Below are 24,781 nucleotides of genomic sequence, written 5' to 3'. Positions count from 1 at the left end.
TTGCAGCACAAAGACAAGCACATCCAATCCTTATACACTTTTGGTTTTCACTGTGTAACCCATGTCTTTGTCTACAGAATTGAATTAACATCCAATGAAAGTTCAAGGAATGTTCACTGCGTCCCTGGATGGGCTTGAACCACCAACCTTTCGGTTAACAGCCGAACGCGCTAACCGATTGCGCCACAGAGACATGCTCACCCCTTTTTTATACAGTTTTGATTTTCGCTGTGGTACGCATGTCATTGTCTACAAAATTGATTTGATAGCCCAGGAAAATTCAGGGTGTGTTCAATGGACCCCTGGGTGGGCTTGAACCACCAAACTTTGAGTTAACAAGCAAACGGGCACACCAATTGCAGCACAAAGACAAGCACATCCAATCCTCATACACTTTTGGTTTTCACTGTCTAACCCATGTCTTTGTCTACAGAATTGAATTAACACCCAATGAAAGTTCAAGGAATGTTCACTGCATCCCTGGGTGGGCTTGAACCACCAACCTTTCGGTTAACAGCCGAACGCGCTAACCGATTGCGCCACAGAGACATGCTCACCCCTTTTTTATACAGTTTTGATTTTCACTGTGTAACGCCTGTCAATGTCTACAATTGATTTGATAGCCCAAGACATTTCAGGGTGTGTTCAATGGATCCCTGGGTGGGCTTGAACCCCTAAACTTTGAGTTAACAAGCAAACAGGCACACCAATGGCAGCACAAAGACAAGCGCATCCAATCCTTACACACTTTTGATTTTCACTGTGTAACCCATGTCTTTGTCTACAGAAATGAATTAACACCCAATGAAAGTTCAAGGAATGTTCACTGCGTCCCTGGGTGGGCTTGAACCACCAACCTTTCGGTTAACAGCCGAACGCGCTAACCGATTGCGCCACAGAGACATGCTCACCCCTTTTTTATACAGTTTTGATTTTCACTGTGTAACGCCTGTCAATGTCTACAATTGATTTGATAGCCCAAGACATTTCAGGGTGTGTTCAATGGATCCCTGGGTGGGCTTGAACCCCTAAACTTTGAGTTAACAAGCAAACAGGCACACCAATGCAGCACAAAGACAAGCGCATCCAATCCTTACACACTTTTGATTTTCACTGTGTAACCCATGTCTTTGTCTACAGAAATGAATTAACACCCAATGAAAGTTCAAGGAATGTTCACTGCGTCCCTGGGTGGGCTTGAACCACCAACCTTTCGGTTAACAGCCGAACGCGCTAACCGATTGCGCCACAGAGACATGCTCACTCCTTTTTTATACAGTTTTGATTTTCACTGTGTAACGCATGTCATTGTCTACAAAATTGATTTGATAGCCCAGGATGTGTTCAATGGATCCCTGGGTGGGCTTGAACCACCAAACTTTGAGTTAACAAGCAAACGGGCACACCAATTGCAGCACAAAGACAAGCACATCCAATCCTTATACACTTTTGGTTTTCGCTGTGTAACCCATGTCTTTGTCAACAGAATCGAATTAACAGCCAATGAAAGTTCAAGGAATGTTCACTGCGTCCCTGGGTGGGCTTGAACCACCAACCTTTCGGTTAACAGCCGAACGCGCTAACCGATTGCGCCACAGAGACATGCTCACCCCTTTTTTATACAGTTTTGATTTTCACTGTGGTACGCATGTCATTGTCTACAAAATTGATTTGATAACCCAGGAAAATTCAGGGTGTGTTCAATGGACCCCTGGGTGGGCTTGAATCACCAAACTTTGAGTTAACAAGCAAACGGGCACACCAATTGCAGCACAAAGACAAGCGCATCCAACCCTTATACAGTTTTGATTTTCGCTGTGTAACCCATGTCTTTGTCTACAGAATTGAATTAACACCCAACGAAAGTTCAAGGAATGTGCATTGCGTCCCTGGGTGGTCTTGAACCACCAACCTTTCGGTTAACAGCCGAACGCGCTAACCGATTGCGCCACAGAGACATGCTCACCCCTTTTTTATACAGTTTTGATTTTCACTGTGTAACGCATGTCATTGTCTACAATTGATTTGATAGCCCAGGACATTTCAGGGTGTGTTCAATGGATCCCTGGGTGGGCTTGAACCCCTAAACTTTGAGTTAACAAGCAAACAGGCACACCAATGGCAGCACAAAGACAAGCGCATCCAATCCTTACACACTTTTGATTTTCACTGTGTAACCCATGTCTTTGTCTACAGAATTGAATTAAGACCCCATGAAAGTTCAAGGAATGTTCACTGCGTCCCTGGGTGGGCTTGAACCACCAACCTTTCGGTTAACAGCCGAACGCGCTAACCGATTGCGCCACAGAGACATGCTCACCCCTTTTTTATACAGTTTTGATTTTCACTGTGTAACCCATGTCATTACAAATATGATTCGATTGCCCAGGAAAATTCAGGGAGGGTTCAATGGATCCCTGGGTGGGCTTGAACGACCAAACTTTGAGTTAACAAGCAAACGGGCACACCAATTGCAGCACAAAGACAAGCGCATCCAACCCTTATACAGTTTTGATTTTCGCTGTGTAACCCATGTCTTTGTCTACAGAATTGAATTAACACCCAACGAAAGCTCAAGGAATGTGCATTGCGTCCCTGGGTGGTCTTGAACCACCAACCTTTCGGTTAACAGCCGAACGCGCTAACCGATTGCGCCACAGAGACATGCTCACCCCTTTTTTATACAGTTTTGATTTTCACTGTGTAACGCATGTCATTGTCTACAATTGATTTGATAGCCCAGGACATTTCAGGGTGTGTTCAATGGATCCCTGGGTGGGCTTGAACCCCTAAACTTTGAGTTAACAAGCAAACAGGCACACCAATGGCAGCACAAAGACAAGCGCATCCAATCCTTACACACTTTTGATTTTCACTGTGTAACCCATGTCTTTGTCTAATTGAATTAACACCCCATGAAAGTTCAAGGAATGTTCACTGCGTCCCTGGGTGGGCTTGAACCACCAACCTTTCGGTTAACAGCCGAACGCGCTAACCGATTGCGCCACAGAGACATGCTCACCCCTTTTTTATACAGTTTTGATTTTCACTGTGTAACCCATGTCATTACAAATATGATTTGATTGCCCAGGAAAATTCAGGGAGTGTTCAATGGATCCCTGGGTGGGCTTGAACGACCAAACTTTGAGTTAACAAGCAAACGGGCACACCAATTGCAGCACAAAGACAAGCACATCCAATCCTTATACAGTTTTCAGTTTCACTGTGTAACCTATGTCTTTGTCTACAGAATTGAATGAACACCCAACGAAAGTTCAAGGAATGTTCACTGCGTCCCTGGGTGGGCTTGAACCACCAACCTTTCGGTTAACAGCCGAACGCGCTAACCGATTGCGCCACAGAGACATGCTCACCCCTTTTTTATACGGTTTTGATTTTCACTGTGGTACGCATGTCATTGTCTACAAAATTGATTTGATAGCCCAGGATGTGTTCAATGGATCCCTGGGTGGGCTTGAACCACCAAACTTTTAGTTAACAAGCAAACGGGCACACCAATTGCAGCACAAAGACAAGCACATCCAATCCTTATACACTTTTGGTTTTCACTGTGTAACCCATGTCTTTGTCTACAGAATTGAATTAACACCCAATGAAAGTTCAAGGAATGTTCACTGCGTCCCTGGATGGGCTTGAACCACCAACCTTTCGGTTAACAGCCGAACGCGCTAACCGATTGCGCCACAGAGACATGCTCACCCCTTTTTTATACGGTTTTGATTTTCACTGTGGTACGCATGTCATTGTCTACAAAATTGATTTGATAGCCCAGGAAAATTCAGGGTGTGTTCAATGGACCCCTGGGTGGGCTTGAACCACCAAACTTTGAGTTAACAAGCAAACGGGCACACCAATTGCAGCACAAAGACAAGCACATCCAATCCTCATACACTTTTGGTTTTCACTGTCTAACCCATGTCTTTGTCTACAGAATTGAATTAACACCCAATGAAAGTTCAAGGAATGTTCACTGCATCCCTGGGTGGGCTTGAACCACCAACCTTTCGGTTAACAGCCGAACGCGCTAACCGATTGCGCCACAGAGACATGCTCACCCCTTTTTTATACAGTTTTGGTTTTCACTGTGGTACGCATGTCATTGTCTACAAAATTGATTTGATAACCCAGGAAAATTCAGGGTGTGTTCAATGGACCCCTGGGTGGGCTTGAACCACCAAACTTTGAGTTAACAAGCAAACGGGCACACCAATTGCAGCACAAAGACAAGCGCATCCAACCCTTATACAGTTTTGATTTTCGCTGTGTAACCCATGTCTTTGTCTACAGAATTGAATTAACACCCAACGAAAGTTCAAGGAATGTGCATTGCGTCCCTGGGTGGTCTTGAACCACCAACCTTTCGGTTAACAGCCGAACGCGCTAACCGATTGCGCCACAGAGACATGCTCACCCCTTTTTTATACAGTTTTGATTTTCACTGTGTAACCCATGTCATTACAAAATTGATTTGATAGCCCAGGAAAATTCAGGGTGTGTTCAATGGACCCCTGGATGGGCTTGAACCACCAAACTTTGAGTTAACAAGCAAACGGGCACACCAATTGCAGCACAAAGACAAGCGCATCCAACCCTTATACAGTTTTGATTTTCGCTGTGTAACCCATGTCTTTGTCTACAGAATTGAATTAACACCCAACGAAAGCTCAAGGAATGTGCATTGCGTCCCTGGGTGGTCTTGAACCACCAACCTTTCGGTTAACAGCCGAACGCGCTAACCGATTGCGCCACAGAGACATGCTCACCCCTTTTTTATACAGTTTTGATTTTCACTGTGTAACGCATGTCATTGTCTACGATTGATTTGATAGCCCAGGACATTTCAGGGTGTGTTCAATGGATCCCTGGGTGGGCTTGAACCACCAAACTTTGAGTTAACAAGCAAACGGGCACACCAATTGCAGCACAAAGACAAGCGCATCCAATCCTTACACACTTTTGATTTTCACTGTGTAACCCATGTCTTTGTCTACAGAATTGAATTAACACCCCATGAAAGTTCAAGGAATGTTCACTGCGTCCCTGGGTGGGCTTGAACCACCAACCTTTCGGTTAACAGCCGAACGCGCTAACCGATTGCGCCACAGAGACATGCTCACCCCTTTTTTATACAGTTTTGATTTTCACTGTGGTACGCATGTCATTGTCTACAAAATTGATTTGATAGCCCAGGATGTGTTCAATGGATCCCTGGGTGGGCTTGAACCACCAAACTTTTAGTTAACAAGCAAACGGGCACACCAATTGCAGCACAAAGACAAGCACATCCAATCCTTATACACTTTTGGTTTTCGCTGTGTAACCCATGTCTTTGTCAACAGAATTGAATTAACAGCCAATGAAAGTTCAAGGAATGTTCACTGCGTCCCTGGGTGGGCTTGAACCACCAACCTTTCGGTTAACAGCCGAACGCGCTAACCGATTGCGCCACAGAGACATGCTCACCCCTTTTTTATACAGTTTTGATTTTCACTGTGGTATGCATGTCATTGTCTACAAAATTGATTTGATAACCCAGGAAAATTCAGGGTGTGTTCAATGGACCCCTGGGTGGGCTTGAACCACCAAACTTTGAGTTAACAAGCAAACGGGCACACCAATTGCAGCACAAAGACAAGCGCATCCAACCCTTATACAGTTTTGATTTTCGCTGTGTAACCCATGTCTTTGTCTACAGAATTGAATTAACACCCAACGAAAGTTCAAGGAATGTGCATTGCGTCCCTGGGTGGTCTTGAACCACCAACCTTTCGGTTAACAGCCGAACGCGCTAACCGATTGCGCCACAGAGACATGCTCACCCTTTTTTTATACAGTTTTGATTTTCACTGTGTAACCCATGTCATTACAAAATTGATTTGATAGCCCAGGAAAATTCAGGGTGTGTTCAATGGACCCCTGGATGGGCTTGAACCACCAAACTTTGAGTTAACAAGCAAACGGGCACACCAATTGCAGCACAAAGACAAGCGCATCCAACCCTTATACAGTTTTGATTTTCGCTGTGTAACCCATGTCTTTGTCTACAGAATTGAATTAACACCCAACGAAAGCTCAAGGAATGTGCATTGCGTCCCTGGGTGGTCTTGAACCACCAACCTTTCGGTTAACAGCCGAACGCGCTAACCGATTGCGCCACAGAGACATGCTCACCCCTTTTTTATACAGTTTTGATTTTCACTGTGTAACGCATGTCATTGTCTACGATTGATTTGATAGCCCAGGACATTTCAGGGTGTGTTCAATGGATCCCTGGGTGGGCTTGAACCACCAAACTTTGAGTTAACAAGCAAACGGGCACACCAATTGCAGCACAAAGACAAGCGCATCCAATCCTTACACACTTTTGATTTTCACTGTGTAACCCATGTCTTTGTCTACAGAATTGAATTAACACCCCATGAAAGTTCAAGGAATGTTCACTGCGTCCCTGGGTGGGCTTGAACCACCAACCTTTCGGTTAACAGCCGAACGCGCTAACCGATTGCGCCACAGAGACATGCTCACCCCTTTTTTATACAGTTTTGATTTTCACTGTGGTACGCATGTCATTGTCTACAAAATTGATTTGATAGCCCAGGATGTGTTCAATGGATCCCTGGGTGGGCTTGAACCACCAAACTTTTAGTTAACAAGCAAACGGGCACACCAATTGCAGCACAAAGACAAGCACATCCAATCCTTATACACTTTTGGTTTTCGCTGTGTAACCCATGTCTTTGTCAACAGAATTGAATTAACAGCCAATGAAAGTTCAAGGAATGTTCACTGCGTCCCTGGGTGGGCTTGAACCACCAACCTTTCGGTTAACAGCCGAACGCGCTAACCGATTGCGCCACAGAGACATGCTCACCCCTTTTTTATACAGTTTTGATTTTCACTGTGTAACGCATGTCATTGTCTACAAAATTGATTTGATAACCCAGGAAAATTCAGGGTGTGTTCAATGGACCCCTGGGTGGGCTTGAACCACCAAACTTTGAGTTAACAAGCAAACGGGCACACCAATTGCAGCACAAAGACAAGCGCATCCAACCCTTATACAGTTTTGATTTTCGCTGTGTAACCCATGTCTTTGTCTACAGAATTGAATTAACACCCAACGAAAGTTCAAGGAATGTGCATTGCGTCCCTGGGTGGTCTTGAACCACCAACCTTTCGGTTAACAGCCGAACGCGCTAACCGATTGCGCCACAGAGACATGCTCACCCCTTTTTTATACAGTTTTGATTTTCACTGTGTAACCCATGTCATTACAAAATTGATTTGATAGCCCAGGAAAATTCAGGGTGTGTTCAATGGACCCCTGGATGGGCTTGAACCACCAAACTTTGAGTTAACAAGCAAACGGGCACACCAATTGCAGCACAAAGACAAGCGCATCCAACCCTTATACAGTTTTGATTTTCGCTGTGTAACCCATGTCTTTGTCTACAGAATTGAATTAACACCCAACGAAAGCTCAAGGAATGTGCATTGCGTCCCTGGGTGGTCTTGAACCACCAACCTTTCGGTTAACAGCCGAACGCGCTAACCGATTGCGCCACAGAGACATGCTCACCCCTTTTTTATACAGTTTTGATTTTCACTGTGTAACGCATGTCATTGTCTACGATTGATTTGATAGCCCAGGACATTTCAGGGTGTGTTCAATGGATCCCTGGGTGGGCTTGAACCACCAAACTTTGAGTTAACAAGCAAACGGGCACACCAATTGCAGCACAAAGACAAGCGCATCCAATCCTTACACACTTTTGATTTTCACTGTGTAACCCATGTCTTTGTCTACAGAATTGAATTAACACCCCATGAAAGTTCAAGGAATGTTCACTGCGTCCCTGGGTGGGCTTGAACCACCAACCTTTCGGTTAACAGCCGAACGCGCTAACCGATTGCGCCACAGAGACATGCTCACCCCTTTTTTATACAGTTTTGATTTTCACTGTGGTACGCATGTCATTGTCTACAAAATTGATTTGATAGCCCAGGATGTGTTCAATGGATCCCTGGGTGGGCTTGAACCACCAAACTTTTAGTTAACAAGCAAACGGGCACACCAATTGCAGCACAAAGACAAGCACATCCAATCCTTATAAACTTTTGGTTTTCGCTGTGTAACCCATGTCTTTGTCAACAGAATTGAATTAACAGCCAATGAAAGTTCAAGGAATGTTCACTGCGTCCCTGGGTGGGCTTGAACCACCAACCTTTCGGTTAACAGCCGAACGCGCTAACCGATTGCGCCACAGAGACATGCTCACCCCTTTTTTATACAGTTTTGATTTTCACTGTGTAACGCATGTCATTGTCTACAAAATTGATTTGATAGCCCAGGATGTGTTCAATGGATCCCTGGGTGGGCTTGAACCACCAAACTTTGAGTTAACAAGCAAACGGGCACACCAATTGCAGCACAAAGACAAGCACATCCAATCCTTATACAGTTTTCAGTTTCACCGTGTAACCCATGTCTTTGTCTACAGAATTGAATTAACACCCAACGAAAGTTCAAGGAATGTTCACTGCGTCCCTGGGTGGGCTTGAACCACCAACCTTTCGGTTAACAGCCGAACGCGCTAACCGATTGCGCCACAGAGACATGCTCCCCACTTGTTTATACTGTTTTGATATTCACTGTGTAACCCATGTCATTACGATTTGATAGCCCAGGAAATTTCAGGGTGTGTTCAATGGATCCCTGGGTGGGCTTGAACCACCAAACTTTGAGTTAACAAGCAAACGGGCACACCGATTGCGGCACAAAGACAAGTGCATCCAATCTTTATACAGTTTTGATTTTCACTGTGTAACCCATGTTTTTGCCTACAAAATTTAATTAAAACCCAATGAAAGTTCAAGGAATGTTCATTGCATCCCTGGGTAGGGTTGAACCACCAAACTCTCGGTTAACAGCCGAACGCGCTAACCGATTGCGCCACAAAGACATGTTAACCTCTTGTTTATACAGTTTTGATTTTCACTGTGTAACCCATGTCACTCCAAAATTGATTTGATAGCCCAGGAAAACTCAGGGAGTGTTCATTGGGTGCCTGGGTGGGCTTGCCCCACCAATGTTTCCATTAACTGCCAAACGCATTACCTGATTGCGCCACCGAGACATGCTCACCTAAGCCCTATACAGTTTTGATTTTCACCGTGTAACCCATGTCATTGTCTACAAAATTTAAGTGAAATCATAAGGATAAGAATAAGGAAAATTCTCAAAATGTTCATTGCAAAAGTTCAAGAAATGTTCATTGCATCCCTTGGTGGGCTTCAATCACCAGTTAACACCTGAACGTGCTAACCGATTGCACCACAGAGACATGCTCACCCCTTGTTTATACAGTTTTGATTTTCGTTGTGTAACATGCTCAGCTCTGGCTTACACAGTTTTGATTTTCATTGTGTAACCCATGTCATTGTCTACAAAATTGATTCGATAGCCCAGGAAGATTCAGGAAATGTTCAATGAATCCCTGGGTGGGCTTGAACCACCAATCTTTACATTAAGTGCCAAACGCCACCAGTTAACACCTGAACGTGCTAACCGATTGCGCCACAGAGACATGCTCAGCTATGCCTTGATTTTGATTTTCACCCTGGAACCTATGTCAAAATTTAAGTGATATCCAAGGGAAATTCAGGACAAAATTACTACAAAATTGATTTGATAGGAAAATTCAGGGAGTGATCAATGGGTCCCTGGTTGGGCTTGAACCACCTTGTTACCCAAGGAAAATTCAGAAAATGTTCATTTCATCTCTGAGTGAGCTCAAACCACTCACTTTGTGGTTAACAGCAGAATGCGCTAACCGATTGCACCACAGAGACATGCGCAGCTATGGCTTATAAAAAACCATCCATTAACACAGCACAGAAAGTGTTCACAAACCCATGAAAAAAATTTGCCAGAAGTGTTTTTCACAGGACAGCGACGATACACAGTTGTAATTTGACTCAGGTGTAAAGACTGAATAGCTTTTCAGCCGTGGCTTGAATGACAGCATATGGCCATTATTTTTATCTGAATGGGAAACTGTGCCTTGACTGGGCCCAGGTGTTATTTAAAAAGGCCCCTCTGACAGATTTTGTTTACGGCCTTCAACAACAACATGTCTGAGTTCTACTGTTTTGTCTTATCATTGGACTGCTAATTTCAGTGCCCAGTCAGAGTCACTCCTCCCTTGGCAAATCCCTTCATTTCGTCTCTACCATGTTATTTCATGCTCTCCAATAACTGTCATGTTTATGGAGTGACAAAGGACCTCCCTGAGGGAAAATGATGAATAACTGCATTGCATTGATACATGATTTCTGCTTCCTCAGCTTGTCACTTTGAAAACTGCTGTTGATGTTGATGTTTGCCTGGCACAAGCTGAAAAAGCACTCACAGGAGTGTTTATTCTTTCACACACTTGGCATCTCCATTCAGATTGTCCATGACAAAGAATAATGGCTGTAAAATGTCAATTGCCAGGAGGGACATTTGAGAAGGGAACTGAAAGACATGCTCCCGTGCGCAAGATTTCCTAATGGAACTGAGATTTGCTCAACTTTTCCTTCACCTAACACTTCGATATCAAAGTGTTACATTTGAATTAAAATCAACATTACTCATTTATAATATACCTATTGCTGGCCCAAACCCCCTGCTTCGAGGTGATTAATGTAGACAAAAACACATCAAATCATTGTACTCAAAATTAACTAACCTGGTCAAGAGGGACGGAAACATGACCCCCTGTCTCGCGTGAGTTTTTAAGGTATGTTTCCTGGATTGCATTGACTGCATTGACACATGTACAGTAGGCGGGGGTATGCACCAAAGAGAGGATCATGAGTTTGGCTGGCTGTAGGGCAAGACTAAATATGCGCTAAGAGGTAATAAAGTAGCCTTGAATAAAGAGGCTGTGTTATCGTTCTACAGAGATGTTCTTGTGAGTTACAGTTCTATTTTTGGAAAGAGTAGGGTTAAGAAGTTGTGTAATTGTATTTTGCAGCCCCCTACACTCACACATTTCAGAAGGTGGCAGTAATGCACCAAAAATTGTTTGCCAACCGCTAAAATGCAAACATTCATTTAAATCTTGGCAACATAATTTTGCTCAAGGATTAGGAAGCATTTTAATCCAGCAGGATTGTACATTTGGCAACAGTGTGACACAGGATTCTAGTTAAAGGGATGCTTGGGTCGGGATGGCCATGTTATCACTATCAAGTTCGTTTTATATATTTTTTGATCAGGAAAATGAAAAGAGTTGTCATTTTCTATGTTATCAATTAATTTTTGAGAAATTAGGAAATAGGTGACGACTTGAAAACCGCCTTCTTTTAATGAGGAAAATGGCCGTGCCCCCTACCGTTCGATCCTTGTTCGGTCGGAGTCACTGGAGGGACCGATTACAAACTCTCCATTGGAAATCATTGTACTTTCATTGTTTATAACGTCCAAAAACGGTGAGCAATTGGCACCAAAATGTATGTGGACATCCCTAATGATGACCACTTCAACATATCAAAAGGATTAACCTCTCCGTGGCTGATTTATATGAGAATGGGGAAATGTGGAAGTGAGCAGAGATACATAGATTTATGCTGGGACGAGCGCACACTGCTTCTTTGCTAAAAAACAAAACAAAAAACAAAACCCTGCTTCTTTGCTGATCACAGTTAGGACGGGCGAGGCATTAAACACCACACCAGTCAGGATATTTACAGAGACTGCTGACGGATGACAAATGACGGACTGGCAAACATTCGTAAAATGCCCTCCTCTGGCAAAAATGGTAACTATCACTCAACGGCATGATGGATTCAGTGCCAGTCATGTGATAACAAGACTCAGCTGGTCAAAACAAGGTGCATGTCGGTGACGCCATGTTCAATCAATCATGTTCCGTGATTGATCAAAACAAGTTTGGCATGCGTGCACAAGTTGCCCCATCGCCCAATCAGTGCAAAGTATTGTACTGTCGCGCCGCTTGCAAGCAGATCACATTGGAGCAGTCCCAGATTGATTGTGTTTCTTTTTGGTTGCTTATTCATGTGTTCCACAGGTTTCGCTACTCGCACCAGGTACACAAATACTGTATAAAACAGCAGTCCATTAAAGTGCATATATTTTGCTGTATTTGGAATTTGGAATGTCCACAATATTGATACCTGAATTTAATGGCATTTGAGGGGCCAGGTCCAAGGCAGCTACACGTAAACATTTGCCTTGTAGGGGACCACGTGTATATGAGCCATTCTACCGAATTGGTTGAAATTGCTGTCCCACAATGAAAATCAAATTTTAAAAAACAATGAAGTGTTCAGACCTTGCATATTTAGTAATATCTTGTTATGATCTATTTTACCACAAGGCATTAATTGAGATACTATTAAACTGAATGTATAAAAAGTCATCTTTTATACGTCACTTCCTATTGGGAGGTGGCTGTCCCAATCTCTAACTCCTAAATTTCAATTCAGGAAAAAAAAAATGTAGAAGATTTTTGAGAATTTAAAAAATGCTTTACTTTTATTGAACATTTTGGTTGCTTTTAAATGCATGGTGAAAGATTTACATTGATTTTGTAGAGTTTTTTCAAATTAGAAGTTTTTTTATGTAAAAAAAAAAAAAAAAAACCTGAAACGCAAAGAGTATTTGTCAGTACCCAGGGCTTGGTTTTAGCCACATCCCCAGAAATTTCACCAGTAAGAGACATTACCTTCATGTTCATCACAGGGCACATGGCGAGTAATTAGTTGGCAGCATTATTAAGTTATGTGCCCTCCAAAGTCTGAAAATCAGACTGTGGTTTTAAAGACGGTCACTACCGAACACCTCATTTCGGTTGGAATGACCCAGTGAAATCCAAAGAATATTTAATAAAGGAAAGAGAAAGAAATAAGAGATGGAAGGAAGAAGGAAAGCTGAAGCCTACCAATGAATTATCCAGCAGAGAGCAAAGGAAAGTCAGAAGAGCATGGAGGAAAAGACAAGACCACCGGATGTCTCTCAAAAAACAGAGAAAGAGGGAACATACATGCAGGGAAATGTATGTTACAAAAATGTTTTTCATTCCAATAAAATTTTCATTTGGAAGGTGAAACCACAGTTTTTCAATGATAAAGATCCCTGTGATGGACAGGTGACCGGTCCAGCGTGTTCCTTGCTTTTGCCTTAAGTCAGCTGCGATCAACTCCAACCCGCTACGACCCTGAGTACAGCACAAAGCAGTTGAAAATGGAAAAAATAATGTTTCATTAGTTATAATACAAGTTAAAAGTTAAAATATAGCAAAACTAGTTAAGTGATTACAATACTACCCTCACACAAAGTATTACTGCAACACCAGCAACAATATGGTCACTACTGAAATGTTGCAGTCACTACTGAAAAAAACTGATGTTTTAACAAAAATCAAAAGTATTGAATTATCAACCAACAATTTTTGATAATGATTGTTTAAGGGTATGTTTGTTTGAATTAATGATGACTTTTGAAATCAATATGATCAACTTTCTACATTTTACAATGAAAAATAGCATATACATTTTTATTTCGGAAAAAGTCATATTAAATTCTGTTAAAAATTTATTTTGATTGGCTTTGATGTAGCGGCACGGTGGTCGACTGGTTAGCACGTCCGCCTCACAGTTCAGAGGTACTCCGGTTTCCTCCCACATTCCAAAAACATGCAAGGTAAGTTGATTGGACTCTCTAAATTGCCCCTAAGTGTGATTGTGAGTGCGGATGTTTGTCTCCGTGTGCCCTGCGATTGGCTGGCAACCAATTCAGGGTGTCCCCCATCTACTGCCCGAAGACAGCTGGGACAGGCTCTAGCACGTTCCGCAACCCTTGTGAGGATAAGCGGTATCGATAATGGATGGATGGATGGTTTTCATGTGGGCGGCACGGTGGTCGACTGGTTAGCACGTCCATGGATGGATAGTTTTGATGTCAAAACCATATATATTAATTTATAAAAATACTCTGTAGAGGGGGGATGGAAAAAAAATATGAATCGGCTAGTAGAATTATTCTTATTCTTCTGTGTAATTGTGTGTTTCGGTAGTGACCCATTTTAGGGACAGGCAAGATATTAGGGAAAAGCTAGAAAATACTATTTGAAAATTGACTGTACTTTTACTATATTTGTGCCCCTTAGATATGGTGCAACATGAATACAATACAAGTTTTTCTGAAATAAAATACACATTTCACACATTTTCCAACTCTGAATTTGAACCAATCCAGTAGAATGGCCCATATAGAGGACTTTTGCATACAAAAACAGGGGGTGGGTGAACTGACCTTTTGGCCAGTTCAACAGGGTTGATACCAAATTTTCCCTCAAGTCTTAGTTGGGTGACCTCTAAGGCCACTCAAACAGGGGGATTGTTAGATTTGTGATGCTGTGCATTGGAGATTGTTTTTCATTCAACTATGTTGTGGCATCTGTCCCTTTTCAAATAAACATGAAATGAAACCAGAAATGGGAAATTCAGGTCCAAGAGGTAAAAACCCTGCCACAGTCTGGCTTTAGCCACAAGTGCTTCTACTCAACTAGCAGGTAAACGAGCTCCCTGAGGACAGCTGCCCGCTTGGTGGTTCACAAGCCATTAGGTGGGACCACCGAGTGGCTCATGAACTTGTGGGACAGGTCCTTCCTCCCCTCTGGGATGCAGAACCTCACCTAAGCACCCGCAGTGAAGTCCTCTCCTCTCAAACGAGTGTTGTATGCACTCTTGTCACCCCAGCAAGCTTCATCGAGTTATTCCCCCTCCCCCCCTGCCCCCAAGATAACGCCCTAATTAGCAGCAGTGTTCACGAATTCTTGAACAGCTCTGCTGTTTTTTGTTGTTTTTGTCATTTGTTTTTGTCATATGGTGTTTGTTGTCCTTCGCGTGGACCCACTGTTGACTGTTTTCAGCATTTTGGCCGTGACATTTGTCAAAGGAGAAAATTCTGTGCTTGATGGTTGGGGTGAAGGACATTTCAGTTGCCCAGGGGTTCATCCAGCGGCGTTGGAGGAGATGCTTGTGGCTGATGGGGGTGGGCCATTAGAAGTATAGGACCTTCATCTCCGGGACCAGTGTGGAAATTACTGACCATGACAGTCATCGCTCTGCTTCCACCAAAATAGTATTAAACCTTCTTTAGGGCTGGGGCGGACAGTGTGTTCCTTAATGACATATGAACAAGCCTGCATTGTACTTTATGAACACTATAGAGAAAGCTTGCACCTTAATATAACAACAGCTGTTTTGCTTTTAGCCATCTTTTAGTTGCATTTTACAGCATTCTCCAAGAGAATGTATAAAATGGCAGCAGCTCACCAATGTCCTTTTTCGTAATAATGTCCAAATTCTCACTTTTGTAGGCTTGATGTGAAGACCAACTGTACAATGAAGCAGAAGTTTCACAATAAGTAACCACTTATACAAATAAGCGTCACAAATGGGCTAAATTAGTCTAACAGATGACTCTACCATTACCACAATGTGGAATAAAGAATGAGGGATTGGTCAGGATTTGTTAGAACAGAAGGTGTAATGATCACTTGTTGAATCTTATTTTCATTTGGGTTGCGCATTAGGCCTACTGCCTCTGCAGTTAAAACATGCTGAATGTCACTGCTGCTTGTTTTCATTGTTCAGTGCAGCTTTAATACTAATATTTATTCAATTGTTGTTCTACAGAAAAAATAAATGTTTTTTCCTAACCCATGATTGAAGAAGCTGGAACTCTCAATGGCATTAAAAACATATACAGTATGTTTTCCAAGATTGCAGCATAGACAATTGTATGATAAGACAAAAATAATTTTGTACTATACAAATGAATAAAACACAATGGGCCACCTTCACAAACGTGCGTACACACAAATGTGCGCTTTTTCGTACATGTGAACATTTGACAACACTACGGAGCAAGACGGTGGCGAACTGGACAGCCTCGTCGCCATCCGCAGGCCTGCTAGAGGCTAGTAGCTAATAGTTGATAGCAGTTTACAAATGCGGGAACCAGACTGTCAATTAAAATGAATTCAGATTCACTAACATACACATGCTGATGAGAAGAAAATTGGCGGGTGTGCATTTGTCATGAAGCCGACACGGTGATTTTGCATATTTGCTGAACTTTTGCACAGTGTAAGAGCATTTCTACACATTTATTACTGAATGAGGCCCAATGAAATGCACGGCCTTAACGGACTTTTTGGAGCCTCCTCAGCAGGGTGCCAGCCCGACGAACATTGACAATGCTGGAGGAAGACCGACACCCAGAGGTCGACATGGGAACTGCAGCATTAAACTTTCTGTACTTTTATCAATCAAAATTACCTTGAAATGAAACATATTTGAATGTATGTTTGTGTATTGCTTATTTTGTGTATCCTGCTAACTTTGCATTGAGGAATCTGCTTCGCTATGGTAACAATCAGTTTTCTGGTCAGGTTTATGAAATAACCGTGTAGATGTTGGGTTGAATTCAAATCTTTGACTCCTAAACTTTAGATGCATTCAGAATGAGATGTTTCCAGCTAAAGTATGACAGTTGATACCAGTTACAAATTGTGAAATGCACAAAGGTTTTAAACAGGACAATGTAATAGACTCAAATCTAAGTTTATTGTCATGAATTGAGGCGCACCTAAAACCTGAGCTGGACGGGCGGTGGGCACCTCACTCCCTCCCCTTTTTCTTAAGGAGATAAAAAGTCCTGGCCTTTGTCTCTCAATCTCTCTCTGTACTTCAAGCTCTCCAAAAAAAAAAAAAAAAGCTCTCTCTCCACTTGACGCTCACTCTAAAAATTATCTTCAAGAATTGGCTCTTCAAAAATCTCTCCACCTCCAAAACACAAGATCCTCCTTTCAAAAGAAACTTCTCAAACTCTCTCTTTCACCTCTCAATTTTTCGCTGCATTTTTGATTGCACTCCCATGCATCCAAAATCACCCGCGATCGACTGGCACAAAGCTGAAAATTGGAGTCCTCCAAACCTTCGTCGCCACACACGTGGTAGACGCGCCGAACTCCGGCAAATGCTGAAGCAACACGCCAGTGTTTCCCCCTTTTTGGAGCCCGACACCACTCAGCGGCCGGACTCCATTAGAACCCTACCAAGCCTTGGTCCCGCTCCAAGCCAATATTGTCCAGCTGCGGCCACAAATAGGCCTTCCCATTTTTTACGGAAACGCCCCGTTCTGAGAACAGGAACGCCCCCTCACCTCTCCAGTATAAAGTTTCCAAAACGCCTACGTTTTTTAGATACAGTTTGTAGCTCTCTCCACAACAAAAGTGAAACAGGCGGTTCTTGGGGACGGGCGTTTATTACTTTCGCATCCTCTGCCGTGGTCTTGACTTGCACACGCCTTGTACACGCCATCACATGACTTGCACACACCGTGAGAACTACATTTATAAACAATAAAACAGTACAAATGAGACGCACGGCGTCCACAAGGTAAACGAAAAGTACAACAAATGAATACCTCGTTGGCTGCTTGCCGTGAAAAGAGGGGAATGTCCGGTAATCGACAAAGGGATTTTCTTTGTCCTCATTAGTGTCCCTTTGACGTCATCTCAACTTTGGAGCATGAACGGTAGCATTAGCATTAACAGGTGGACATGCAGTTAATGTCCCTCACTCCAAACTTGCAGTAGTAGCAACACAAGAAATAAAGGTTCCGGACATGAACACAATATGACATCATCAACAGTAATTAACATATTATCATGTTCTCTTTTTGTTACATCTAAATAATACATTGTTTATATTTACATAAAATTAAGTATTAATTCACAACAAAAATCACTGAATTTCTGACTACTGACAAACTATGAATTATTAATTTTCAAATCCAAGAGTTGCAGTTTAGTGTGTATGCACAGGAGGCATGTTGTCATTTGGACCCAGGCTTAATAATGCACACCCATGTCGTCCAAACATTTACTTTAGAATGTGGTTTACAGTCAACTTAGTGTGAATTGGATAACATTGCATTCCTGAGCAAGAGAATGTCTCTTTTTTCAATGTTTGATTTAAATAATGGCGGCACGGTGGCCGACTGGTTAGCACGTCCGCCTCACAGTTCAGAGGTCGTGGGTTCGATCCCGGCTCCGGCCTCCCTGTGTGGAGTTTGCATGTTCTCCCCGTGCCTGCGTGGGTTTTCTCCGGGCACTCCGGTTTCCTCCCACATTCCAAAAACATGCATGGTAAGTTGATTGGATACTCTAAATTGCCCCTAGGTGTGATTGTGAGTGCGGATGTTTGTCTCTGTGTGCCCTGCGATTGGCTGGCAACCAGTTCAGGGTGTCCCCCGCCTACTGCCCAAAGACAGCTGGGATAGGCTCCAGCACGCCCCGCGACCCTTGTGAGGAGAAGCGGTACAGATAATGGATGGATGGATGGATGGATTTAAATAATGAGTAGGACGCTGTGCAGTTACAATCCAGTTACTGGACACATTATGGCAGCTCGACACAAGGCTATTTGACGCCAAGGACGGTCAGCTGTTATGTCGAAAATAGACGATTACATAGATGGGGGGGAAAAAATGGGCTTCCGTCTATGCTTAGTCAGTCTATTTTTTAAGTTTCCAGTCTATCATTTATCACCTGCAAAATGGGCGGCGTCCATCATGGGCAGATAGGTGGACCGGTCCGTCACAAAGGCAGTATGCCCAGCTCTGGTTTGTAGTGTGGCCTCGATAGGCGTCAGGTGGTCCATTATGGCTTGAGGTGTAAAAGGGTGCGCTGGGCCTTCTGCTGGGTGAGGGTGGATGTGGCCTCACTGCAAAAATCAGCGACCTAACCTAGACTTAGAATCTAAGGCCTTCCTGTGTGGAGTTTGCATGTTCTCCCTGTGCCTGCGTGGGTTTTCTCTGGGTACTCTGACCCCCCCCATTCCAAAAACATGCATGGTACATTATAGTTTCAACTTTATTTTACCTGAAATAGTGCTTGAAATTAGTGTTTCACCACTTATATTAAGGCATTCTCTCTTTTCAAAAGACAAGATCATATTTCTTATTTCAAGAAATCTTACTAAGTGTAATTATCTTACTGTACTGGCAGATAATTTCACTTGTTTTTAGCGTGAATGCTCTCAAAACAAGGTCAAGTTGAACTTTATTATCCCCAAGGGGCAATTTCTTTTACAGCCAGCAGTCAACATAAAGAAACATCAATAATCCACTCCCACACAAACCATATGCAAAGTATACAGTGTTATGCCATACTATTTAAAATGGCAAGTACTTATTTCTTGAATTTAGACGAGATTTTTTGCAGTGTAGCTGAGCGTAGCAGGTGCTGAGGTTTGAAACCAAACCAGCTGCAACTGTAGCTACAAGCCATCACCTCTGTTCCTCTGTTCTGATCCTTTAAACCACCATGATTAGGACCATGTTTTTTTTGTTTTTTTGTTTGTTTTTTAGGGGGGGGCTTTACATTTGAACTTTATGTACCTCTAAATAAAAAAGGGTAAAGTCCAAGGAGGGATTTAAAATTAAAGAAGATCTGACCACCTTGGAACAACAGTACACACACACACACGCACACCTGCACGCACACAATTCTTTGAAACTTTATAGGTTGTGACTGGAGCAGGTAGGTATTTTCATTGTGCTTTGATCCACTCTTTTCATTATGATTATAAGCATGGCTGCGATAATTTCCATGAATAAATTGCACACCATGAAAAGAATGTTTACCAGTCTGTGATATACAGTACAGAGAGTTTAATTTACTGTTGGTTTACATTCTTCCTGAGCTTAAGTGTCCGGTAAATAGTTCCTGTACTGCACTGTGATAAGAGGCTAATGTTTATTACTTTCAAAAGGCTAGACCCAAACCGGAATTTCAAGTTTTACCAAAATAATTAAATTATTATCAAATCCAGCGAGATGAGGTGAAGAGGGGATTTGAGAAAACATTGCGATTTTGCATATTCACTGAATAGGGGATTTGAGAAAACATTGCGCCTTGCTGGTGAATGTTTGGTAGAAACAGAATAATTTGACACAGTGATTATTTCATCTTCTTTTGTTTTCAACAGACTATGCACGACTGCATTGTGCCGTTGGAAGAATTGAGTAACGCTCAAGCTGCTTGCAAGCAGCTTCTTTTGCATAGTTTTGAGTGACAAATCTTTCTTTGTCCAAAATTGCGTACTCACAATGGGACAATTTGAACATACTGTGCTTTGGCGGAATTACCCATCTTTCCGCTGTCCCCCATTTGCCTATACTCAGACTGACTGTACTGGCACTCAAATGTGCCTCAGAACGTTGATGTGGCCAATTACCACAACCTTCCAGGTCTTAAATTCTTCGAAAGATTATTTGAAATTATTCCGTTTCTACTGTGCATGCTGGAAGCTGTCATTTGCAACCGAGGCAACAGTGTGAGGAACAGCTGCTTTGATTATAAAAACATGTGCTTTTTGGAAGACTGCATGAGAAAGCATGCACCTCTTCTAACTAATGTATGGCGTGGATAACTCAGGCGCTCAGCATGTCCAAATGTATGGATTGCACCGTCTGAGTGTGACATGAGCATCAGCATTCAACGTACAGGGTACAGTGGTAAAAAATCATTTCCAAAACGCCTTAATGAAATGTAAGGCACAATAGTAGACAGACCAACTTATTCAAGACCTACTCTGGTGGATATAAATAAACAGCGCATCTCCAAAAAGTCCTTGGTGTTCGTTTTAAGATGCTCTTTCTAGTTGTATGCTTAATAGTGGTAGGATTCTGTAGACCTGAGGTTTAGAACACATCTGCAGGGACACAGAACTCATTTGACACCTGTCAGTCTGGAACAAGGTGGTGTGCTGCATCATGAATGGACTGTCAGGCCTCTCACAATGTGCTCACAGCCGCTTCCTCAGCAGCCCTCCTCAACCATCCTCCAAGATATATTCTCTGCTCATGTATCATGTCATGGCAGGCTGTGAGTCAAGCATTTAAAACATGGAGCTCAAGTGACACACGTGGCCAGATAAAGTAGGGGATGTGGCAGACCTTCATTTCGTACCTGTGGACAATAAATCTATATGATCTATGGTGTCACACTTCATCTGAGCTTTCCTTAATGCCTTGGGCATATTAAGTTGCAGAGCTACAGTGGCCACACTTCCAAGGACACTGTCAGAGGAAGAGGGCAGTGGTGATGGAGGAAAATAATGAGTTGAAAGCAAGGGTGAATCAAGTGAAGTCGAAGGGTAAGGTATGTGCGACATGAGGAGCAAAATATGGCAAAACAAACTTAATCTCTTACACAAGGCAGTAAACTCTTTCATGTGTAGGGAACATTTTGATCATGATCTGTGTTTATTGTACTGTATATTGACTGTTGCATTGTTTTGATTAGATTTTTGTTTCCTGTGATGACTTTTCCCGTGTGTCTTGTTCATGTCTTCTCCAAATGTGCCTCAGTGTCTTTTTTTTTTGTTTTTTTTGTATTTACGGTAGTTTCCTGGTCTTTCTCAGTCTGTGTTGGTTCATTGTTGTTGCAAGTCAAGTTTCCCTTGTCATGTTGTTTTCTGTCATGGTGAGTCCTTGTGTTTTTTTTTGCTTCTGTTAATCTTCTTTTAACTTCATTTAATTAAATTAGCAGAGAATTTCAAGTTTTTCATACCTTGTTTGCCTTTGTGAATAAATATTTTATTTTTGGAATACGACTGCACCCCTGCCTTGCTTCTCCAGCTTCCCTACTCATGGGTTCGCCTTTTTTCCAACATACCATGAAAACCACAAATCATGTGACACTTGAAATGATCTGAGACATCTGAGACTACATTGACTCCAATTGAAACGCACCCACAGAAACTCTCCCCAACGCAGTTGGTGTGAACGTAGCAATACTGTAGTGAGGACGGATGATAGGCTGGTGATCTACCCACGATGCCTTTGCGATCGACCGGTCTATCGCGATCGACGTAATGGGCACCCTGGTCTACATCATAGGTGTCATGCTCCGGTTCTCGATGGCCGCTCTCCTGCATGTTTTCCATTTCTTCTTGCAACACACCTGTTTCAAATGATTGGGATAGTATCAGGCTCCTTCAGAGCTTGCTGATGACCTGATCATTCGAATCGGGTATGTTTCTGTAAGGAGATATGTGAACAAAACCCCAAGATACGTGAACTGCTCTACTTGGGGCAGGATATCATCGCAGATCCGGTAAGAGCACTCCACCCTTTTCTGACTGTGGGCCATTGTCTTAGATTTGGAGTTGCTGATTTTCTTCCCAGATGCTTCACACCAAATTTATTTTAGAAAACTAACAAAATGAAAACTAACTGTAACTACATTTTATGTTTACATAACTAATGAACTCTAACTACAAATTTAGCGAAAATGTCCTTTGTTTTTGTCTTTGTTGGTAAACTTAATGCAGGAGCGTGGAGAGTTGATTTTAAATCTATATATTTCAGTATTACAGCAACCAGTCAACCAGGATAACCCCACAACACCCAGAGGCTTTGGGAACTGTGGCTGGATCTCATCCAACACCGAGCCCTGCCACTGAGGAGCTTTTTACTCACCTCGGTGATTTAAACCCCTGAGATAGAAAAGCCACCCTCAGAAACCCCAGACTCTTCTTCCTCTTATGAAACCGTATCAGTTGAATTGAGTATATCTTTGAAATATTCACCCCACCAACTCACAATGTCCTGAGTCAAGGTCAGCAGCAACCGGACGTGTGTGTTGAAACAGCTAGAAGAGACTGCCAGACCCCCGCAATATGTTTGAGACCATCAGGTCAGACCAACATTTTCCCTCACCATTGGAGCCAACAAACAATCAGGTGGTAATCAATTGACAGTTCCACCCGTCTCTTCACCAGGGTGACCAAGACATGCAGTCGATGATGCAAATATAAATGTGATCATCGAACTGCGGCCAAGAGTGTCCTGGTGCCACGTGCATGCATGAACATGGTGTTCCTTATGGACAATGCATGATGATCAGGGGTGCACATAACTGGTACGTATGCGCTACAGAAATCACTGATGGTACCGTCATTTGCGTACGTACCTGTACACACTAGTGGTGCACTGCAACGAATTATATATGACCCGTGATCGGTAAGGATCAAGCATCACGGTTCAAGACGGTCACAATCGGCAGAATGGTTGGTGAAAAATACAGTGCACGTTCACATTAAGGCAACGTGATTAGTCTGCATGCGGCAAAGGAAGTTGAAACCTTAAAATCACGTAAGTCGCATGCACGAGAGCGTTTCGTAAACATACTCACTGAACACACCGCATCTGCAAAGGCTAACATCAAAATAAAGCTTACCAAATAGTACATTGAATCATTGATGCCAATGCCTTAGTGGACTTTTACTTTGAAGTTGCCCCGCGTGGTGGCGTAACGGCTAACATGACTTCCATTTTCGACGTTAAGGCAGTTTTAACGCTTGCCACCAACACTAACTCAGTGCCGTCCCAAAATCATATTCAGTCTCTAATTTAGAACGTTTACAAACCGCTGGTTGATTACGCTGTCATTGTATGATACGGTACAAGTCTTTGGCGTTAGTGGCCAGCAGCTGTTATCATTAGCTGGTAATTCAACAGCTGTTCCTTGGCTTACAGTACTCAGTGAACCCAAATGGCCTTTGATTGTTCTAGGTTTCAGGCATGTAAAAATGTTGTGTTTAGATACTATTTTACCATTACTTTGTGTTTTTGCTTGAGGTATAAAACCCTGACATGATATTCTCTTTGTGTTGTGTTTTTTTTTTGTCATAAATATGCATTCCTCCCGCCTGACAAATTCCCCAAAGTTGCGGTAAAAACGACCCTTGCCTGTGGCTGTTTGTATCAACATAGCTCAGGCAGCACTATCCAAAGGGCTGTTTTAGCAGATCGGTTTTATACGTCACTAACCCCACCTTTTTTGTTTTTTTTACGTCATTAACTCCGCCCTCACTGACAAACAACTGCGCAGGTGCAACAGGACTATGGGGGGGGAAAAAACTAACGTAAATATTTAATCATTATACCAATACTTTTTTTAAAATTAAGTGAGTAAACGTTGTTTATTCGCAATTTTATGGTTTTATTATGCAGTGCATGATTTAAGTTTGTTTTTTTCCTACAATGCCACAGGGTGTGTGCTTGCAGAAGTAAACCCACTGTAGACAATGATAAAACCATAACAATTACGAATAAACCATGTTTATTTACTAAACTTTTGAACGTATGGTATTTTTCCATTTGGCATTGTTTCCCTTAATGCCACGGGTTTGCGCATGTGCAAGTCTATACCCCATGGCATTATGGGAAAAATCCTAGATTTGTAGGATTTAGCCTACAAGTACGTTCGAACGTATTTGCAAGTACGTTTAAATGTATGTAGGAGTGCATTCGAACTTTTTTGCGAATACGTTTGAATGTTTTTTGCCAATATTGCACTTGGCAACCAGAAAGGGGCAGTTGAAATATTTAGCTCTAATGATGTGACATTTTTCCTTTCCCTTTTCATATGTAAGATGGTCCTGGATGTTTGCAAGGTGATTCCTTCATAAACTTGTTTAGCCAAACATTTGCGTTTCATTTCTGATGCCAGCTGGACCTTCTGCATGTACACAACTAGAGGCAGAAATAAATCCTTCTAACCCATTGAGAGAAAAGCTCCACTTTTACGATGATTTTAAGTTCAATTCTTGATCTTTAATGCACATTTGGTCTTTTGAGGTTCTTGTGAATAAATAGCACAATAAA

General features: G+C 42.5%; 26 non-coding genes across 26 annotated transcripts; all 26 read right to left on the bottom strand.

Moving 5' to 3' along the window:
- Nucleotides 1-119: 119 nt before the first annotated feature.
- trnan-guu (transfer RNA asparagine (anticodon GUU)) lies at nucleotides 120-193 on the bottom strand. Its single transcript has one exon. It is a non-coding gene; the product is annotated as a tRNA-Asn (tRNA).
- A 282-nt stretch (nucleotides 194-475) lies between these two features.
- trnan-guu (transfer RNA asparagine (anticodon GUU)) lies at nucleotides 476-549 on the bottom strand. The gene has a single exon. It is a non-coding gene; the product is annotated as a tRNA-Asn (tRNA).
- A 280-nt stretch (nucleotides 550-829) lies between these two features.
- On the bottom strand, nucleotides 830-903 carry trnan-guu (transfer RNA asparagine (anticodon GUU)). The gene has a single exon. It is a non-coding gene; the product is annotated as a tRNA-Asn (tRNA).
- Nucleotides 904-1,182: 279 nt separating this feature from the next.
- Nucleotides 1,183-1,256, bottom strand: trnan-guu (transfer RNA asparagine (anticodon GUU)). Its single transcript has one exon. It is a non-coding gene; the product is annotated as a tRNA-Asn (tRNA).
- Nucleotides 1,257-1,528: 272 nt separating this feature from the next.
- trnan-guu (transfer RNA asparagine (anticodon GUU)) lies at nucleotides 1,529-1,602 on the bottom strand. The gene has a single exon. It is a non-coding gene; the product is annotated as a tRNA-Asn (tRNA).
- A 282-nt stretch (nucleotides 1,603-1,884) lies between these two features.
- trnan-guu (transfer RNA asparagine (anticodon GUU)) lies at nucleotides 1,885-1,958 on the bottom strand. Its single transcript has one exon. It is a non-coding gene; the product is annotated as a tRNA-Asn (tRNA).
- A 280-nt stretch (nucleotides 1,959-2,238) lies between these two features.
- On the bottom strand, nucleotides 2,239-2,312 carry trnan-guu (transfer RNA asparagine (anticodon GUU)). The gene has a single exon. It is a non-coding gene; the product is annotated as a tRNA-Asn (tRNA).
- A 278-nt stretch (nucleotides 2,313-2,590) lies between these two features.
- Nucleotides 2,591-2,664, bottom strand: trnan-guu (transfer RNA asparagine (anticodon GUU)). The gene has a single exon. It is a non-coding gene; the product is annotated as a tRNA-Asn (tRNA).
- A 276-nt stretch (nucleotides 2,665-2,940) lies between these two features.
- Nucleotides 2,941-3,014, bottom strand: trnan-guu (transfer RNA asparagine (anticodon GUU)). The gene has a single exon. It is a non-coding gene; the product is annotated as a tRNA-Asn (tRNA).
- A 278-nt stretch (nucleotides 3,015-3,292) lies between these two features.
- trnan-guu (transfer RNA asparagine (anticodon GUU)) lies at nucleotides 3,293-3,366 on the bottom strand. The gene has a single exon. It is a non-coding gene; the product is annotated as a tRNA-Asn (tRNA).
- Nucleotides 3,367-3,638: 272 nt separating this feature from the next.
- Nucleotides 3,639-3,712, bottom strand: trnan-guu (transfer RNA asparagine (anticodon GUU)). Its single transcript has one exon. It is a non-coding gene; the product is annotated as a tRNA-Asn (tRNA).
- Nucleotides 3,713-3,994: 282 nt separating this feature from the next.
- On the bottom strand, nucleotides 3,995-4,068 carry trnan-guu (transfer RNA asparagine (anticodon GUU)). Its single transcript has one exon. It is a non-coding gene; the product is annotated as a tRNA-Asn (tRNA).
- A 282-nt stretch (nucleotides 4,069-4,350) lies between these two features.
- trnan-guu (transfer RNA asparagine (anticodon GUU)) lies at nucleotides 4,351-4,424 on the bottom strand. The gene has a single exon. It is a non-coding gene; the product is annotated as a tRNA-Asn (tRNA).
- A 278-nt stretch (nucleotides 4,425-4,702) lies between these two features.
- trnan-guu (transfer RNA asparagine (anticodon GUU)) lies at nucleotides 4,703-4,776 on the bottom strand. Its single transcript has one exon. It is a non-coding gene; the product is annotated as a tRNA-Asn (tRNA).
- A 280-nt stretch (nucleotides 4,777-5,056) lies between these two features.
- trnan-guu (transfer RNA asparagine (anticodon GUU)) lies at nucleotides 5,057-5,130 on the bottom strand. The gene has a single exon. It is a non-coding gene; the product is annotated as a tRNA-Asn (tRNA).
- Nucleotides 5,131-5,402: 272 nt separating this feature from the next.
- Nucleotides 5,403-5,476, bottom strand: trnan-guu (transfer RNA asparagine (anticodon GUU)). The gene has a single exon. It is a non-coding gene; the product is annotated as a tRNA-Asn (tRNA).
- Nucleotides 5,477-5,758: 282 nt separating this feature from the next.
- Nucleotides 5,759-5,832, bottom strand: trnan-guu (transfer RNA asparagine (anticodon GUU)). The gene has a single exon. It is a non-coding gene; the product is annotated as a tRNA-Asn (tRNA).
- Nucleotides 5,833-6,110: 278 nt separating this feature from the next.
- Nucleotides 6,111-6,184, bottom strand: trnan-guu (transfer RNA asparagine (anticodon GUU)). Its single transcript has one exon. It is a non-coding gene; the product is annotated as a tRNA-Asn (tRNA).
- A 280-nt stretch (nucleotides 6,185-6,464) lies between these two features.
- trnan-guu (transfer RNA asparagine (anticodon GUU)) lies at nucleotides 6,465-6,538 on the bottom strand. Its single transcript has one exon. It is a non-coding gene; the product is annotated as a tRNA-Asn (tRNA).
- Nucleotides 6,539-6,810: 272 nt separating this feature from the next.
- Nucleotides 6,811-6,884, bottom strand: trnan-guu (transfer RNA asparagine (anticodon GUU)). The gene has a single exon. It is a non-coding gene; the product is annotated as a tRNA-Asn (tRNA).
- Nucleotides 6,885-7,166: 282 nt separating this feature from the next.
- On the bottom strand, nucleotides 7,167-7,240 carry trnan-guu (transfer RNA asparagine (anticodon GUU)). Its single transcript has one exon. It is a non-coding gene; the product is annotated as a tRNA-Asn (tRNA).
- Nucleotides 7,241-7,518: 278 nt separating this feature from the next.
- Nucleotides 7,519-7,592, bottom strand: trnan-guu (transfer RNA asparagine (anticodon GUU)). The gene has a single exon. It is a non-coding gene; the product is annotated as a tRNA-Asn (tRNA).
- A 280-nt stretch (nucleotides 7,593-7,872) lies between these two features.
- Nucleotides 7,873-7,946, bottom strand: trnan-guu (transfer RNA asparagine (anticodon GUU)). The gene has a single exon. It is a non-coding gene; the product is annotated as a tRNA-Asn (tRNA).
- Nucleotides 7,947-8,218: 272 nt separating this feature from the next.
- trnan-guu (transfer RNA asparagine (anticodon GUU)) lies at nucleotides 8,219-8,292 on the bottom strand. Its single transcript has one exon. It is a non-coding gene; the product is annotated as a tRNA-Asn (tRNA).
- Nucleotides 8,293-8,564: 272 nt separating this feature from the next.
- Nucleotides 8,565-8,638, bottom strand: trnan-guu (transfer RNA asparagine (anticodon GUU)). The gene has a single exon. It is a non-coding gene; the product is annotated as a tRNA-Asn (tRNA).
- Nucleotides 8,639-8,910: 272 nt separating this feature from the next.
- trnan-guu (transfer RNA asparagine (anticodon GUU)) lies at nucleotides 8,911-8,984 on the bottom strand. Its single transcript has one exon. It is a non-coding gene; the product is annotated as a tRNA-Asn (tRNA).
- Between the last annotated feature and the right edge of the window lie 15,797 nt (nucleotides 8,985-24,781).

The sequence above is a fragment of the Filicampus tigris genome, chromosome 10 (assembly GCF_054856515.1).
Source record: "Filicampus tigris isolate MCC_2025a chromosome 10, RoL_Ftig_1.0, whole genome shotgun sequence".
In the NCBI taxonomy this organism is placed as follows: domain Eukaryota; kingdom Metazoa; phylum Chordata; class Actinopteri; order Syngnathiformes; family Syngnathidae; genus Filicampus; species Filicampus tigris.
The sequence above is the reverse complement of the archived record's forward strand: the minus strand, read 5'-3'. Positions and strand labels throughout refer to the sequence as shown.